This window comes from Mauremys mutica, chromosome 3, assembly GCF_020497125.1.
Source record: "Mauremys mutica isolate MM-2020 ecotype Southern chromosome 3, ASM2049712v1, whole genome shotgun sequence".
Classification (NCBI taxonomy): Eukaryota; Metazoa; Chordata; order Testudines; family Geoemydidae; genus Mauremys; species Mauremys mutica.
In genome coordinates, this window is record NC_059074.1 from 124,058,200 (window position 1) to 124,076,731 (window position 18,532).

The window sequence follows — 18,532 nt, forward strand, 5'->3', positions numbered from 1 at the left end:
TTGGGGAAGTGCTTCAATGAATTCTTTCTGGCCCCAATTCAGCAAAGCACTTACACTTGTCATTAACTTTAAGCACAGGGTTAACTGCTTTGCTGAGTCAGAGTTTCTATTTCAGCATCAGGCTGAGAGAGCTCTATGGCAAATACATGACATCATTTGTATAAGACAGCATCTCTCCTTCTGCCTCTCCTTCTGGAGGACCCTCTGAGCAAAATTTTTATCTTTTCTCTCCATCCTCCTGATTTTCCATTTCTTCCTGGATCCTGTTTGCTGTTTATTAATTTCCACTTGGACTACAGATTTCTTGTCTTCAGTAGCCCAAGTTCAATGCTTCACTTCTTGTACTTGGGATGGCATACCGAGGACTGTGTCGCAAGGACATCTGTAGGTGCGGGTGTTTTTCTAGGTCCTACTTGCAAGTTAGAGGCTTCCGTAACAAAGCACGTGAGCTAAGTCAGTCTGGAAAAAGCCAGTTTAAAGCAAGGTGAGATAAGTAGTATCTTTCTGCCTAAGGAAGCAGCCTGTTTTCTCTCTCTATGTTTTTGGGTTCTTGGGTGTTACTGTTGTGAATTCTCAGAAGCAGTTATGTTGCAACCTTCCAACAAGAGTATTTATGTTTCTGTCTAAATTCTTTGTGTCTATGCCATGAATATAATACTCAGTTTTCCTACATACCAACCTAACAGCATTTACTCTTTCTCGCCACCAAGAGAAAACATGTCTTTCTGCATTTCTTTTAGGCTGTTTAGTATTGGTGACCTGCACTAGCCTTCCAATTCCTTACTTGAGATCTGGGTGGGCTTCATGAGTCTGATTCCACAGTGGAGCAATCTGTTGATCCTCAAAGACTAGTAATTTTGTCGGTGTTTTTCCTTCCAGTTCTCTGAAGTGTAGTAAAAAATCCACATCACTCTATGATATACAGCAAGGTATTCAAAGTGCCTTGTGGAAACACACTAAGCTCTGCATCAGAGAAGGTGTATGCTTAGATACAGTGTGGGCAGTAGCCATGCAAGCTTCCCATACTACTGCCCTGTTGCCATGTGCAGTGACTCAGACCTGGAAAGACCATTTCTCTGAAAGTAAGAGTTCGGTCTCCATGTCAAACCAGGTTGGGATGGGTTTGTCCATTCATTACATGGACCAGCCTGTTTATCATTCCACAAAGCAGAAGTGAAAATGGATTCGTGCAGAGACTGCAATGGCCTGTATTTTCTAACCCTGAACAGTACTGTGCAGCACCTGTCAAATGGTTAATAAATATTCACTCTTTCAGGCATGGTACAAAAGTGTATTAAATCAGGCATCTGCTTTCTGACATAGGATGGGCACTTAACATGTGTGGCTAGAGCCATTGCAGAGGAACTAGACTATACTGTATTTTCAGCTCGGGCATCATCCTCCTCTCTTTGATTCACTCTTTAAAGCAACTGATAAACTCAGAGAGCGTGAAGAAGCCAGACAAGCCGAATGGGAGCCTAACAAATGAACAGGATCATGTTCTCAAATTGTAAATAGCATTGAAGGATTTGTTCACCATTGATGCAGATCTCTGGTGGACATTTTGCCGTAGTTCTGAAAGGAATAAATAATGATTAGTGACTGATCGTAGAGTGCAGGCACTTTATTTAGACAGCTCCTTGTTATTAATTGTGTACCACACCTGAGTGTGGAAGCAACTTTGGAGTGGATGGCTGCTCAGGCTAGTGGAAGATGTGAGTGTTGCAGAAGCAGCACACTTAATCTCCTGGAAAAAGCTTGTCTGCTATATTCTAATCTGCAGTGCTCTGAGAGCAGACATGGTTGCCACTAGTTCAGTTATAGAGGGAAGCTGCTGGGATCTATTGTGGTAATTCTGATTCAATAAATGGGCCCAGAGAGTCAAAGGTGTTAACATGACCTTATCATTGTACAACACAAAACATGGTTTGGGAAGTGAGTACGGAGACCTCAGCCTGATTTGTCACATGGCTACAAAAACACTAAATTTTTTATAACCAATTAAGGATTTAAAAAAAGGAAGAGAGAACAGCAGCTAAACACTTAACATGGAAAATGGTAAGTAAGGCTTTTATTTTAACAAAATACCTTATTCCGTTTAGCTGTAAAGAGCACAAGTGCTGGATGCCAGTAGCATGCCAGGTGTACTGTGTCTTGGAGGCAAACGCTGCATAAGAACATAAGAATGACCAAGGGTCCATCTAGCCCAGTATCCTGTCTTCCTGCAGGGGCTTCAGCAGCCAGGCCTTGTAGGCGCTAGCCCTTATGTATCCCAGTAACCACTCAGACATGGGACTAAGTGAAAGGACATTTCACTAGTGAGGAGGAGAGGGAAAGGTTGCAGGTACGCTGGGTACAAAGGCTTAAACAGTTACAGTTCAAAGTAAGCCATAGTGGTTCTGGTTTGGGTCCCTGGGGCAGCCCAGATAAGAGTCAGGGCCATTCAGGCCTAGTGCCTAGTTCTGTCCAGTCTCTTCAAGCAAACAGGCATTTGCAGGTTTCCAGGCTAGGCTCAGTTAATGTCTCTCATTGAGGGGGGGGGGGGCTCTGCAATGGCTCCCTGCCCAGCCCATGCTGCTTCCTCATAAGCCCCACACAGACTTGCACCAGCTGTAATGTCCAGCAGTCACAGCCCGCTCCACATGGGGCCTCTCTCCAGCTCTCTGCTGCCATGCAGCTCCCAATGCCAAACAGAGCCCAGCCACTTCCCTGTTCAGGACCTTCTCCATTATCCAGCCAGGGGAAAGAGACGTGCAATAGGGAAGGGGATGATGAGAAACATAGTCCCTGCTTAACCAGGAGGAAAGGGATATCCAGGGGGAGGAGCTGGTGGAAGTCCCCTGCTTTGCAGGTCCATCACAACAGATTTTAAAAGGAAAAATGGACTTGTCTTCTATATAGCATTAGAGATGGTATTAACTGTCCTTTTTGGTGACAAGAGAAAAAATTGGCTGAGATGGGCTGGGGTGGCTGTTGCTAGAGTCCGACCCTACTTCCTGGAAGACTAAACAAGACAACCACACACAAAAGGAAGAAAAAAGAACAACAAAGGCAGAAAATGCAGCTGCTGTCTCTGGTGCTGATTCTCATATACAACATGGCTGCTGGAGAAAGATGGGCACAGCACACCATGTGATCAGCCTCTCAGAGACCTTGCAAACTTTTACTAGCAGCAGGCAGCTAAAAGCAATGTCCTAAGCAGCCTTTCTTGTTATGGGCTCACAGTAATGTTGCAAAAGATGCAGTCTTTGCAGCTTCGCCAGACTCATATTGAACAAAAGGCCAAAAGGGACAGATGGGAAAGAGAAGTAGTAAGGTGGAGGAAGGAAAAGGCCATGAGTAGGGCCCTACCAAATTCACAGTCATGAAAAATGCATCATAGAATCATAGAATCATAGAATTCAAGATCAGAAGGGACCATTATGATCATCTAGTCTGACCTCCTGCAAGATGCAGGCCACATTAGCCGATCTACCCACTCTTTTAGCAAGCGACCCCTGCCCCATGCTTCGGAGGAAGGCGAAAAACCTCCAGGGACACTGCCAATCTGCCCTGGAGGAAAATTCCTTCCCGACCCCAAATATGGCGGTCAGCTGAACCCCGAGCATGCGGGCAAGACTCTCCAGCCATACCCTCTGAAAAAGGTTAAGAATATCATATCATTGACCCAATTTGACCCAATTAAGTACCAGTTTGGCACTTAATTGACCTATTGACTAAGCCCGTTATCCTATTATACCATCTCCTCCATAAACTTATCTAGCTTAATCTTAAAGTCATGGAGGTCCTTCGCCCCTACTGTTTCCCTCGGTAGGCTGTTCCAGTATTGCACTCCCCTGATGGTTAAAAACCTTCGTCTAATTTCAAGCCTAAATTTCCTGACTGACAATTTATATCCGTTTGTCCTCGTGTCTACATTAGCACTGAGCTGAAATAATTCCTCTCCTTCCCTGGTATTTATCCCTCTGATATATTTAAAGAGTGCAATCATATCTCCCCTTATCCTTCTTTTGTTTAAGGAAAACAAACCGAGCTCCTCAAGTCTCCTTTCATACGACAGGCCTTCCATTCCTCGGATCATTCTAGTGGCCCTTCTTTGTACCCGTTCCAGTTTTAACTCATCCTTCTTAAACATGGGAGACCAAAACTGCACACAATACTCCAAATGAGGTCTCACCAACGCCTTATATAACGGGACTAGCACTTCCTTATCCCTACTAGAAATACCCCGCCTAATGCAACCCAAGACCGCATTAGCTTTTTTAACGGCCACATCACATTGCCTACTCATAGTCATCCTACGATCAACCAGGACTCCCAGGTCCTTCTCCTCCTCCGTTACTTCCAACTGGTGCGTCCCTAGCTTATAACTAAAATTCTTGTTAGTCATCCCTAAATGCATAACCTTACACTTCTCACTATTGAATTTCATCCTGTTACTAATACTCCAGTTTACAAGGTCATCCAAATCTCCCTGGAGGATATCCCGATCCTTCTCCGAATTGGCAATACCTCCCAACTTGGTGTCGTCCGCAAACTTTATCAGCCCACTCCTACTCTTGGTTCCCAGGTCAGCAATAAATAGATTGAATAAAATAGGACCCAAAACCGAACCTTGAGGAACTCCACTGGTAACCCCCCTCCAACCCGACAGTTCCCCTTTCAGTACTACCCTCTGCAGTCTCCCCTTTAACCAACTCCTTATCCACCTCTGGATTTTCATTTTGATCCCCATCTTTTCCAATTTAACCAATAATTCCTCATGCGGTACCGTATCAAACGCCTTACTGAAATCCAGATATATTAGATCCACCGCATTTCCCTTGTCTAAAAAATCTGTTACTTTCTCAAAGAAGGAGATCAGATTGGTTTGGCACGATCTACCTTTCGTAAATCCATGCTGTAATCTATCCCAGTTGTCATCGGCCTCCTGCTCCTTAACCACTCTCTCTTTCAAAATTTTTTCCATTACTTTGCATACTACAGATGTTAAACTAACAGGCCTGTAGTTACCCGGGTCACTTTTTTTCCCCTTCTTGAATATAGGAACTACATTAGCTAATCTCCAGTCCAACGGTACAATCCCCGAATTTAGAGATTTATTAAAAATCATCGCTAACGGGCTAGCAATATCACTCGCCAATTCCCTTAATATTCTAGGATGAAGATTATCCGGGCCCCCCGATTTACTTCCGTTAAGCTGTTCAAGTTTGGCCTCCACCTCAGATACCGTAATGTCTACCCCCATATCTTCATTCCCATCGGTCCCTCTATCACTATTCCTTAGCCCTTCATTAGCCTCATTAAAGACCGTGGCAAAATATTCATTCAGATATTGTGCCATTCCAAGATTATCCCTAATCTCCACTCCGTTTAAAGTTTTAAGCGGTCCCACTTCTTCCTTCTTGGTTTTCTTCCTATTTATATGGCTAAAAAACCTTTTGCTATTGGTTTTAATCCCCTTCGCTAGGTCCATCTCCACCCGTCGCTTTGCCTTTCTCACTGCATCCCTACACCCTCTGACCTCAATAAGGTAGGTTTCTTTGCTGATCCCTCCCATTTTCCACTCCCGGTACGCTTTCTGTTTTTTCTTAATGACCCCTCTAAGACGCTTGGTCATCCAGCTCGGTCTAAAACTGCTACCTACGAGCCGTTTTCCCTTTCTCGGGATACATGCCTCTGACAACTCCTGCAATTTCAACCTGAAGTAACCCCAGGCGTCATCTACCTTTAGATTCCTAAATATGTTGGTCCAGTCCACTTCCCTAACTAGTCGCCTTAATTTAGTAAAGTTAGCCCTTTTGAAATCGTAAACCCTAGTCTCAGATGCAATATTGATTATCCTCTCATTAATTTTGAAACGAATTAGCTCGTGATCACTCGAGCCAAGGTTGTCCCCTACAACTATTTCCTCAACAAGGTCCTCATTACTCACCAAAATCAGATCTAAAATGGCATCCCCCCTCGTCGGTTCAGCAACCACTTGATGGAGGAATTCATCAGCTATCACGTCTAGGAAAAGCTGAGCCCTATTGTTATTACTAGCATTTGAGAGTGGAAGATCACAACACATTTAGGCCAGTGATTTAAAAGCTGGACAATTTTTAAACATGAGGCAAGAACTCACTATGGAAGTGTATATGTTTGTACCTGTGGAAAAGGCACAGACAGAGCCAGATGCTGAGCTGTCCTTCTCAGGAGCCATAGATCTGCCACCTGACTATATGCCCCCCAGCATGACTTTGAGCCCTCCTATAGCTGTTCCCCAGAAGAACTTATGGGCCACTTGGTCCTGGTCTGCACTTAAAATTTAGGTCAACCTAGTTATGTCGTTCAGTGGCGTGAACAATTCACATCCCTTGTCACCATAGTTAAACCAAGTTAGCCCCTGGAGTATGCACCTCTAGGCCAATGGAAAAATTCTTCCTTTGACTTAGCTACTGCTGCTCAGGGAAACAGATTACCTACACTGATGAAAAAAACCCTTGAACAGTTTGATGCTTAGAAAGAATATGAAGTACAAGCATGTGTAGATAAAGGTAGGACACTTGTGTATAACAGAGCCCTCACTCCTGGATCAAAGAGTGAGTCACATTGCAGGGGGGTTTTAGACCCAAAGATTGTTGTTTGCATTCCAAGGGGAAAATTAATGGGATTTGCCAAAGGGCCTTCTGGAGAAAGGATAATAGCATGCGAGTGACAATGAGAAGATCTATTATACTGAATCCTATTGACACTAAATGGTTTTAAAGGAAACACTTTGGTGTTGTGTGGTCTGCAAGCTATTGTACTGTATGGTTCAAGGGATAGGAAATGAAATACAGGCTTTTTCTCTGCCACTCCTGAAGACTGCACAGACTGTACGGGAATTCACAGTATGAAACGATGTGTAACAAATTTCATTTTGTGGTAATTCCCAATTTAGGATATTGAGGTCAAGCACAGGGGCCAAAGGGCGCTCTGCAGTTCCTGACTTTGAGAGAGCATTTTTGGTTTCTTTTGTTGTTTAATTGGGAGCTGTTTGAAAGCTGCTCAAAGGTTTTCAAAGTCAGTAGTCTTGGCAGAGCTGGATTAGCGGACAGTGCAAATAAGGCTGCCTATGATAAATTGCATTTATCCTGCACACATGACTGTATATGGGAGTGTAAGGGGTTTTACTGGCACTCATTTGGGATGAGCTGCACAGCTATTGGAGCTTTGTCCCATGTGAATAACTTGTGTGTGTTTAAAAGTACTTCTTTAGAACAGAGTAATCCAGCAATGATATTAAGGTTTAATCTAGTAGTTCTGTGCATTTATCCGATGGCCCACATTTAATCTTTAGCATTCATTACTGGGAATGGAGCTCTTAAAAAAAGGGTTTTGTCTAACTAGTGTTAATGATCTGGGGAAAGCCCTTTAAGGACAATACTCTTCTGTTTTTAAGAAAGAGCTAAAGCTGAATGTATGTTTCAGTGGAATCCAGCTAACACCCGCCCACAAATTACACTATTTTAAACAAGAGTTCTACACCTTAAAAAGGTCTGGAAATAACTAGTTAAGGAATCTAAACCAGGTCACCCAATACCAAATAACTCTGATCACATGCTATCATCCAACCCAACCTTAATTTTATCCTTCTGTTTTATTCTATAATAAAAATACAGTGATGGATGTATAAGGTTGAATAAGCATAAAAATCAGTGTAGATCAAGGAATAATGATCCAGGGTACATGAAGTTATGTCAGCATTCAATGTTTTTCCTCAAAGTGTGATATTTAGGTGGAGAAGAATAGTATTTTTGAGTAAAATTGGAATGAGTGATCTGCTTGATGTTGCAGATCTGAATAAGTGTGCGTACCTCTTTCAAGTTTTTATTTTAAATATACTGTGTTCCAAGTAAAACAAGTAACTGTTTCTAGTGAGTAACGCTACAGTTTAGAGTTATAGCATATGGGGAATGTATTCTTGTAACACCAATAAACAGTTAATCTAGTGCTCTGGTTATTGCAATAAGTATCATCAGCAAGCATGGGGGTGCACTGTGCCAAAACCAGAAGTGGAATGCATGGAAAAAGAAATGAAACAAGATCCTGAAGAAAAACAGCTTCTTCCAAGGCAGATCATGCAAAAAGATCAAGCTAACCCCAGAGCTGAAGCTTACAGGAATTGTTGAAAAGGCCTAGAGATTATTTAAATTATGTTTCCAACTTTACCTAGCCTCTACTGCAGTCACAAAACTCAGAGAATGTCACACAAGAATACTTCTAACCATCACAGGATAAGATGCCCAGCTTCGTCATTCTCCCTAACAGCGATGGCTTTGTTCTGGGCACGTATAAAGCATATTTACCAAATTAAAATTAAACATATGTGAGAGAAACGTGCTGCCTTCAGAAAATCCAGAAATATCTGTGACTGAATGGAAGTTGAATCAACAAATTGAGATCTGCCAATGACAGGCATAAGACACAAAATGACTTGTGAGAAGAGTTTAATGTTAGCAAAAGCACGTTGCACAAGCAGGTGAATAAACGAAGCAAATGAAAAACATATAGCACAAGGACAGCGCAATTATCACAGTGGTCTGTGGTACTTCTGCCAAGTCACATTTATTTGTTGTAGTTGGAATAGAAAAGGCAGTTTATATTTTCCCAGCATAATGGAAGAACCATAGAGGATCCCAGTTATACCATTAAAGTACTACTATTAAGGTCAAATGCCCTTTTTCTAATTAGTAGTTTATTTCCTCTGTTTTGTTTTCCAAAGCAATGTGGTTTATGAGTGCCACTTTATTTTTGTTTGCCTAAATCTGATACACTAAAGCTTTATACTCTAATGGAAGCAAACACTTAACTGCAGTGACACTTGTTCCCTTTTACCTTTGTATTAAGCCTTGTGAAATGCAATTAGTATTGGAGGAAAAAAATAACTAAAAGCATTGGTTTCAGCCAGGTATGGTTCAAGCAGATGTTGTGTAAGTTTCTCCACAAAGATGTGACAATGCACCACATGCTCTCCTCTGGCCAGGCTCTTCTCCAGCAGGGACGGTTAATTGTCCTAACCTATGTGGTGGCCTGTTGGTACACATCCATTGTACCACCAGTTCACCAGAGTCAATGTTCTCTTTTATATCACACTTACTGAGAGTATGAAAAAATGCAAATCAAAGTGCAACTATGCTCCATGCACCAGAAGTCTGACTGTTCTTATACTTTTTCGCCCCATGAAGAGTCAAGCCCTACGTTGGCTTGTGCAGTAAGAGGCAATGTAGACAATGGCAGATGTATCCTCTCCTGCAGTAATCCTTCTAGTCAGGGCAGGATTCCATGGTGTGGACTTGGGGGCGGCGAACAGATATGTGGTGGAACACAGTTTGCTGCTACTCTAAATAGGAACAAGAATGATTGGGAGCCAGCTGAGATTCTGACACAGACATTGTTGCAACAGACAGTTCTCTCCAGCTGTTGACCACCACAGCCTTAAAAAAAAAAATTTCCAGAATATCTGATTCCTATACATCCAGGTGAGCATAAAAATGATCTGTAACAATGTTACATTATTGGGAGTAAACACAAATTCAACTGTAAGCATACAAAAAATGCCACAGAAAAACTATTACAGCTCCTGATTATAAGTTATAGGCCCTCTGATGCTAATAAAATCCTTTAGGATGAACATAAGAATGGCTGTACTGGGTGAGACCAATGGTCCATCTAGCCCAGGGTCCTGTCTTCCGACAGTCGCTAGTGCCAGATGCTTCAGAGGGAATGAACAGAAAAGAGCGATTACAGTTAGCCATCCCCTGTCGTCCTGTCCCAGGTTCTGGCAGTGAGAGATTTAGGGACATCCAGACAGGGGTGGCTCTAGCTTTTTTGCTGCTCCAAGCATGGCAGTCAGGCAGCCTTTGGCAGCTTGCCTGTGGGAGGTCCCCGGTGCCCCGGATTCGGCAGCTTGCCTGCGGGAGGTCTGCTGGTCCCATGGCTTCAGCGTGCCCACCGCCGAATTGCCGCCAAATCTGTGGACCTCCCACAGCCGCCAAAGGTTGCCTGACTGCCGCCCTCACAGGGACCGGCAGGGCACCCCCTGCGATTTGCCGCCCCAGGCATGCGCTTGGAGTGCTGGTGCCTGGAGCCGCTGCTGCATCCAGAGCATGGGGTTGCAGCCAAGATGGTCAGGGTTAATAGCCATTGATGGACCTATCCTCCATGAACATATCTAATTCCTTTTTGAACCCAGTTACACTTTTGGCCTTCACAACATCCCCTGGCAATGAGTTCCACAGATTGCCTGTACATTGTATGAAGAAGTACTTCCTTATGTTAGTTTGAAACCTGCTGCCTATTAATTTCATTGGATGATCACTGGTTCTTGTCTTATGGAAGGGGTAAATAACACTTCCCTTATCACTCTGGCCACATCATTTATGATTTTACAGACCTCTATCGTATCAAATTCTAATATTTTTTGAGATAGAGCAACCACAACTGCAATATTCAAGGTGGGAGCATACCATGGATTTATATAGTGACATTAGGATATTTTCTGTCTTATTATCTGTCCCTTTCCTAATAGTTCATAACATCGTGTTAGCTTTTTTGACTGTCGCTGAACATTCAGCAGAAATTTTAGAGAACTATCACAGTGACTCCAAGATCTCCTTCTTGAGTGGTAACAGCTAATTCAGACCCCACATTTTATATATATAGTTGGGATTATTTTTTTCCAATGTGTATTACTTTGCACTTATCAACCTTGAATTTCATCTGCGATTTTGTTGCCCAGTCATTCAGTTTTGTGAGATCCCTTTGTAATACTTCACAGTCAGCTTTGGTCTTAACTATCTTAATTTAACTTGTACTTAACTATCTTGAGTTATTTTGTGTCATCTACAAATTTTGCCAACTCACTGTTTACCCCCTTTTCCAGATCATTTATGAATCTGTTGAGCAGCACACATCCTAATACAGATCCTTGGGGGAGCCTGCTATTTACCTCTCTTTGCTGTGAAAACTGACCATTTATTCCTACATTTTATTACCTATATTTTAATCAGTTACTGATCCATGAGAGGACCTACCCTCTTATTCTGTGACTGGTTACTTTGCTTAAGAGCTTTTGGGGTGCAACCTTGTCAAAGGCTTCTGAAAGTCCAAGTACACTATAGGCACTGGATTGTTCTTATCCACATGCTTGTCGATACCCTCAAAGAATTCTCATAGATGGGTAAGGCAGGATTTCCCTTTGCAAAAGCCATGCTGACTCTTCCCCAACATATCATATTTGTCTCTGTGTCTGATAATTCTGTTCTTTACTAGAGTTTTAACCAATTTAATGGTATCTGATGTAGTCATAATATCACGCAAGTTTTGCTAGACCAACAGGTGCAGCAATTCCCACTCGGGGGTATATTGCAGGCTGGCTTTATCACCTTTTGGGGATCAAATCTACCTATAGTTGCTTTGTGAGGAAGTGCAAACCTGATTCTGTCCCTTGTTACAATTTAGCAGGCTTAACAAAAAAAATTATCTCTGGTGGTTGCCTATGGTTTTATTGTGGTCTTGGTAAAATTCAAGTAGTTTATGGGGAGGGTTAACTTAATAAATTCCAGTTTATTTTAACAGAAAAATAAATTTCATGTGAGATAAAAACACATGTAATAAACATTTATATATTATTATGAGACCTCTTAGTAATAACTCTAGTCAAAAATCACACCCAGAGTCCTATTCTAAACCCAACTGTTGGCCTTCATTCCCCTCACTCCAGCAAATAAAAAATCAATTTTGTCTGAACATTTGTTGATAGAGGAAAATTTCAGCATCATAGTTCAGTGAACAGATTTTTAAAGGAGTATAACCTCTAAAAAGTGCAACTCAAATGGCATATATTTAAGACTTGCAATATATGTTGCACCCCTACAGTCTCTTACACAAGTGGCCGCATTGAACTCAGTATTACTGGTTATGAAAAAAGTTACTCAAGCATTTTAAGTGTTTGCAAAATGGGAGTGTAACAGGGTACACTCATTGCTGGGGTACGTCCTTGTGGCTGAGTCTGGAGTTTAGCTCTCACCCAGTCTGGTGACCCTTTCCCTTGCTTGTTTGCACCATGGCCTCTCTCTAGGACTCAGGGTGCTCCTTCATGACTCAGCCCTCTGGCCAGGTCACCATTTAATCCTCCCCTTCTGAGGTGTCAAAGTCCCACTGGACATTTTGTCTGTATGCCACATCAGGCAGTCTTCCAGTCCACATCCAGGTCTGGTGCCACTTTCCCAGTGGCTGGTAGAGGAACCAAGGCACAACCCTTACTCTGGGTTCCAGCCCAGGGACCCTATATCTAGCAACAAAGGTCTACTCAAACTCAGACCCTGTTGCTGTTTTCTTGGGCTCCTTCCTACCTCACTTCTCTGTCTCCTGGTCCACCTCTAGGTTTGCTACCCTGAGCTTCTTCTGCTCTCAGAAGCTACTTCATCCCTCTCAGCTTCTCACCAGACTCTGTAGTCCAGGGCAGGATCCCAGGGCTTACTTTCCTCCTTGAACTCCTCCTTGTCCCTAGTCAACTCCCTTTCCCTCTAGGGAGTGACTATGGAACTCCTCCCTGCAGCCCACTTTACCTCTCAACTTCCTGGCTTTATACAAGCCCAGCCTGCACCTGCTCAGCGAGACTTCATCTGCAATTAGACTTTGTCAGTTCCTGGCTGTCCTCCAGATGCTTGCAAGTATTAAAGCTGACCATGGCTCCCTGTGATCAGGTATCCATCCCACACAAGGCTTGAGCAGGTTAAAAGGGGCCAACTAACCTTATAAGCTGCATCTAGGGGAGATGGGGGACTGATAAAGTCTAATTGAAGATAAAGCCCAGCTGGGCAGGTGCAGACTGGGCTTGTTTGTATTTACTAATGACTTGTGTATGTGGAGAGATTAGATTCTATAAACCACAAACCAACTTCTTTCTTCAGTGTAGATTCTTACAAGATGCTCACGCTTAAATAACAAAATATACAACACTTACATGTGGACACAGCATGCACCCATGTTGCCTTCACTTTTAAAACAGGATTAGAGCAGCACTGACGCCAATTCTTTTCAGTGTCCTGTTGAGGATGGAAAGCATGAGAAAGCTACCAGTTCCTAATGGTCCATGTAACTATAAGAGTTCAGTGGAAACTGACTTTTGTCATGTGACAGGGGTAAGGAGATACACATCATTTCTGTGAGTCAAACCCTTATTGTAATCCATAGATGCACACACAACTTTGTGTGCAAACATTGGCCTGCATGCTACTGTGTTCTACAAACTTTCTGCACACAGTTGTAAAGACTTAAAAGCAAACCAAAATATTGGCCCATAACATTTTAAATGCTGATGTCAAGAGTTTAATGGAAAGGGGGTTGTGTGCTCAAGTATTTATGTACTGAAGATATATTTGAAGTATCAGTTGTTAAGCCATGGAATAGAATTCAAGTGATTTTAAGCAAGAAAACATCTTTTTAGCTTTATTATAGAACTACTTCGTAGCACCTCCATTTTTTAAGATAGCAGTAAAAGGTCCCATTCTAAATCTCATATTTAGCCCACTTCTATCTCTGCAACAATGAAAAAATTGTGCTATCAGCATGGTGGAGAATATTTTTACAACATTAGAAAGAAATTGCTCAAGTCATTTTATGGATGGCAAAGTAAAAATACTGAACTGCTTCAGTTTTTAAAGCTTGTTTCTAACATTCTTATTATCTACAGATTAAAAATGGCTTGTTTCTCCAAGGAAAAACTTCTAAACTTTTTTATTATACTCATAGCTCATCTGAATATTTTCATACTCTTGCTTTTTATCCCACTGTAAAGGATAGCTTGCAATAGGAGCATTCCAGAATCAGTGTATCTGGAACTTCATGTAAGCCAATATGACTCTGGGGAAAGATACGTGAGTAGGGTTGCCATTTTCACATATTCCTTTTAAAAGTAAAATCACACTTTAAGATGGTTTGATCTCAGTGAACTTTTCTGGTCATGTCTAAGGAAAGTCCGCATTATATATTTTGTCTAAAACAGTCCAATACTCCCTGTTGTCTCACTGTGCACCAAGCATGGACATTTCATTTTATTGATCACTCACAAGTCATCACCATGATTAAAATATAAAAGTCAATAACCTTACAGGCTCTCCAGTACAAGAGAGAGAATAAAGCAAAACAAACTGTGCTTTTTTTGAAGATGAGACACCTTAGGAATAGCATATTGATGGGTGAATCTCAATGGTTCAGTAGGCCTATTCTCTTAGGATGAGCACCCAACAGTGGTACGCTTTGCAAATTTTGGTTGGCAATATCAAGGGAATGGACTTGCCTGTGACTTCTTTCATCAGGAAGTACTGTTGGAAAGCTTACAGCAGCTTGGCTGCCGGCCTGGGCCAGGAGGATAGCACTACACAAAAGCTAAGAAAGTGAAGGAGGGAAAGGTAATCTCAGAAATCCTTCAAGATGGATTAGGTTCAAGGTTTGGGCAAAGGTTTAGGTGAGTCCTTGCTTATACGAATAAAAGAATGTATTTAATTTGTACATTATGGGGCGGGGACTACATTATCATATTTGCTTGGAATTTGGGTGCATTAAGCCAGTAGGGTTGGGATGCATATTAATGTCAATGTAGTGTCAAGGCCAGCCCTAACATACTATTCTGTTGGCTACAGGGCACAGGGCAGGTGGTGGCAAATTCATATACTCACAGCAGCCCAATTGCTGAGGCACTCAGCTGCTTACTGCTGAGCCACCATCTCCTTCTTTCTGTTCTAGAGCCAGCTCTCCTGAGTGAGTGCTCTCTAACTAGGCTCTTGCCCTCCCTGAATTTGGAGGGGAAGAGTAAGAGGCCACAAGAGAGAAAGCGAGTGGTTAATTTTGGGCACTCTTGGTATTCAACTCCCTCTTCTTCAGTGTGCGCATGAAGCCATTAATTAGGGGAGTTAGTGAGGGAAGCTGTCTGCACTTTACTAAATATGCTGATGATACCCAGCTCTATCACATCAGATCTGCCTGGTGCCATGGAACAAGAACTAGAACTAGTCAAAAATTTCCCAACAGAACCGTTTTCCACTACAAAATGCTGATTCAACAGAATCTAAACATTCCATGGGAACATTTTAACAGAGTTGACACGTTCCCATAGATTGAGATTCATATTTCAGGAATGCTGAGATCTGGGCTTTTGGATCAGGCCCATCTCTGATCTCTGCAAACAATATAGAGTCTTTCAGAAAATTTGTTTGCTTTATTTAACTTTGTTGACGTTCAGATACTGTGAGGGATAAATAATACAGATTGGATAGGTTATCATTCATGCCTCTGAACTATGTGCCAAAATTTCCAGAAAGCTTTTTCCAATTGTCCAAGAGTTGCATGTAGCCTAAGAATATCTCCTATTTGTGGCTGGGTCACTTTGTGCAGTCGATTTAGTTGGAATGTTCTTTTGAATTGGGATAGGGGCTTTTCATCTGACACGCAAAGCCATGAGAATGTGCTTTCCATGTATCGTCACTGTTCAAATGCCACATGTGTTTCTCAAGGCAAGTCAATTTGTTGTGAAGGACACCGGATGGTTTGCTGAAGCTAACATCCTTTGCCTGCAAGGCACTGTGAGGAACCAGAGCCAGTCCATGAAATTCATCACACACCAGCAAGCAGACAATGAAATGGAAAGCATTCATCTGAAACTGCAGACCAGATGCTTCCACGATATACTTTCAGTATGGTTCACTTAATTCCATCAGAGTCTTTATGATGGCAGGAAAAGAGGGGTGTGTGTATCTGTTTTGTTTGATTGTTTTTAAACTGGCAGGATACTTTTCAATCAGTGTTGGAAATTCAGGTTTTCCCCATCAGAAAAAACTAGTGCATTTTAATGAAGACAACCCAGCTACCAGCCACTACACAACAGAATGAGGATGTTAACACCTAAGTCTAAGAGATTTTTACCTTCAGCAAATGGTTCCTGATATTCAGCTTACATTTTCCTTTCCCAAATTTCATTCCATTATATCCTTTGGACCACCCTAAACAATACTTCTGTTTCTGAAAAACAAACACACCAAGCAGACACCCTGAGGATGGCTATTACCACAACCCTACCTAATAACTATTCTTTAGTAGGGAAATTTCAGTCCTTGTTTGGATCATATTCTGCCTAGAGTATCTGGTATTTTCCCATTTAAATGCCCAACTAGCTCTTTTATCTGATAGCTACACGGCATGTCACCATCCATGACACCAAGTGCACATTACTATCTATATTTCTAAGCTTATTGTATCATCAGTAAAATTTTTGCCACAATTAGAGTTTAAAGCAAACATATCCCACCAAGGGCCCTAAAAATGTATGGTCCATCCAGCCTTGCATCCGGCACTGAATAATTTGTGAAGTGCTGTGTTAGCAGGACCACTACACTTGGGGAGGGTGGGCAGAACCACTACCCATGCCAACTAATTTATAATCTATGCTTTTTAAAAAAAAATCTCAGGTGACTGTGAAATTATGGTGCACATACCAATGACATTTCTGATCTAATATTCTGATATGAGTTGGACCCTGCTGCAGCCATGACATTTCACAAGGAAACGGTTGAATGCTTCCTCTTCTTCTCGCTTGCTGTACATCATGTTGTTTTTTATGGCATACAAATAGAATTTAGATAAAGACAGAAAATACTCTTGCTGGGAGGGTGCAATGTAACACTACTCTGTTTCTTAGAATTCAGAACAATAACACACTAGAACCCCAAATAGAGAGAGAGAGAGAAACAAAGCAGCCTAAGAGAGGCATAACTCACCTCATCTGACTTTAGGCTGGCTGGCTGCAAACTGACTGATTGCAGTTTTCCCTACAGAGCCCCCTACTCTACAAGGAGAGCCAAGAAAACCCCTCAGAATTTAGATCACAGTTTTAAAAGATTTTTCAATAGACCATACATTAGAGCTCTCCTGAGGTAAATTCTGTGCAAATAATACAATGCTAACTCTTTCTATGCAGAGTAAGAGGAAAGGTTTTGCATAACATGTTTTGTAACCAGTTAATGCTTTTGAGGAATGATTTTTGAAGTCCTCTATCAGTGTAGTCTGATCACTATTTTACTACAGCTACATGTAGTAGAAATCTGTGGATGTCTTTATTACTTTGTACTGTAATTGTAAGGTATGCTAAGGAGGATTTTCAGCAGACCCAAGGTGTGTGTAACTGCTATGGGCTGGGGCAAAGGGAAATTTGCCTGATACAAATGCTACCTACAAATCACAAGGATCCTTATTCAAATCTCATTGCTATGATAACAGGATGCTTAGTCAGAATGAGACCACCTCCTGGTTGAGGGACTCCACCAGTTGAGCATGTGCCTTGCGGCCAAATTCTGCTCTGCAGCGTAAAAGCAGAGTATGTCCACTTCCAAGCAGTGGCAACAGGAACAGTCCGGCTCCCACCACCTGCACTGAGCTGGGCCTGAGATTGACCACAGAATAGCGTTTCTTTAGCTATTTTTACCGAAGCCTAGAGAAAGACATGGGGAGCACGTCTCAGCGCCAATTCAGTACAGCCAGAAGCAGCAGCCATGTGCAGGGTGCATGCAGCTTTCACATTCCAAGAAGACTGTCCAGGATTGGGAGAGTACAGTCTGCACTAAGCACCAGAACTCATACCCAGTGGAGAAAGCAGCCACTCACTGCCCCTGAAAAATCCTTAAAGGAAGTACTGTGGTATTGGAGTCTGTGCCTTTATGGACGGTGTTTCCCAGGCACAGTCTGGCCTGATGACTGTGAACCTTTTGTTGTTATGCACAGCCAGTTGGAATCAGACACCAAATAATGAAGAGCTCTTGCAAATACCTTGAGCACTGTGGGATCACTGAACACCACAGGCACAATCTGTTCATAAGCCATGGAGCTAAGGACAGCGATACTGAGGCATAGAGAAGTTCGGTGATTTTGCCATAGTTCAACAGCAAGTCAGCTGCAGAACTGGGATCTGAATTTAGGAGTTCAGCTTCCAGGCCCTGTTTTAGCTGCTAGACTATTCCAGGTTCCATACACAAGTTAATATCCCTGAAAAATCCACAGTTTGGGAAAGTGTGATGGAGAACTCTCCCTCTTCTTTTCTTCACCACTCCTCCCCTTCCTTCTCCCTTTGTTGTGGCCCTGTAGACAGCTCACCACTTTTGAGGTAGCACTGTAACATCAGAGGTGACATCATTCCTTCCTCCTCTTGATAGTGTGGGGTGATTGCAGAGTGAAGGGCCCTTCACAGCTGGGCTCCAAGGTGGGCAGAAAGAATAAGGCATCATCAAAAACTAAATGTAGAAAATTTGCAGAGGGCTAGAGAGTGGGCCTCGGAGAAGGAGCTGAATAGATGGAATTAATAGCTCATAGGACTGTGGTTTTAATGCTGCTGATACTAATCAAAATGATTTTATGGACTCTGGTCAGGCCTTTGGCTCCCCCATTCCCAGTACTCACCTGTGAATGGAAAGTAGGATTACAACATTACTACCATCTGGAGGTTTGGACCATCACA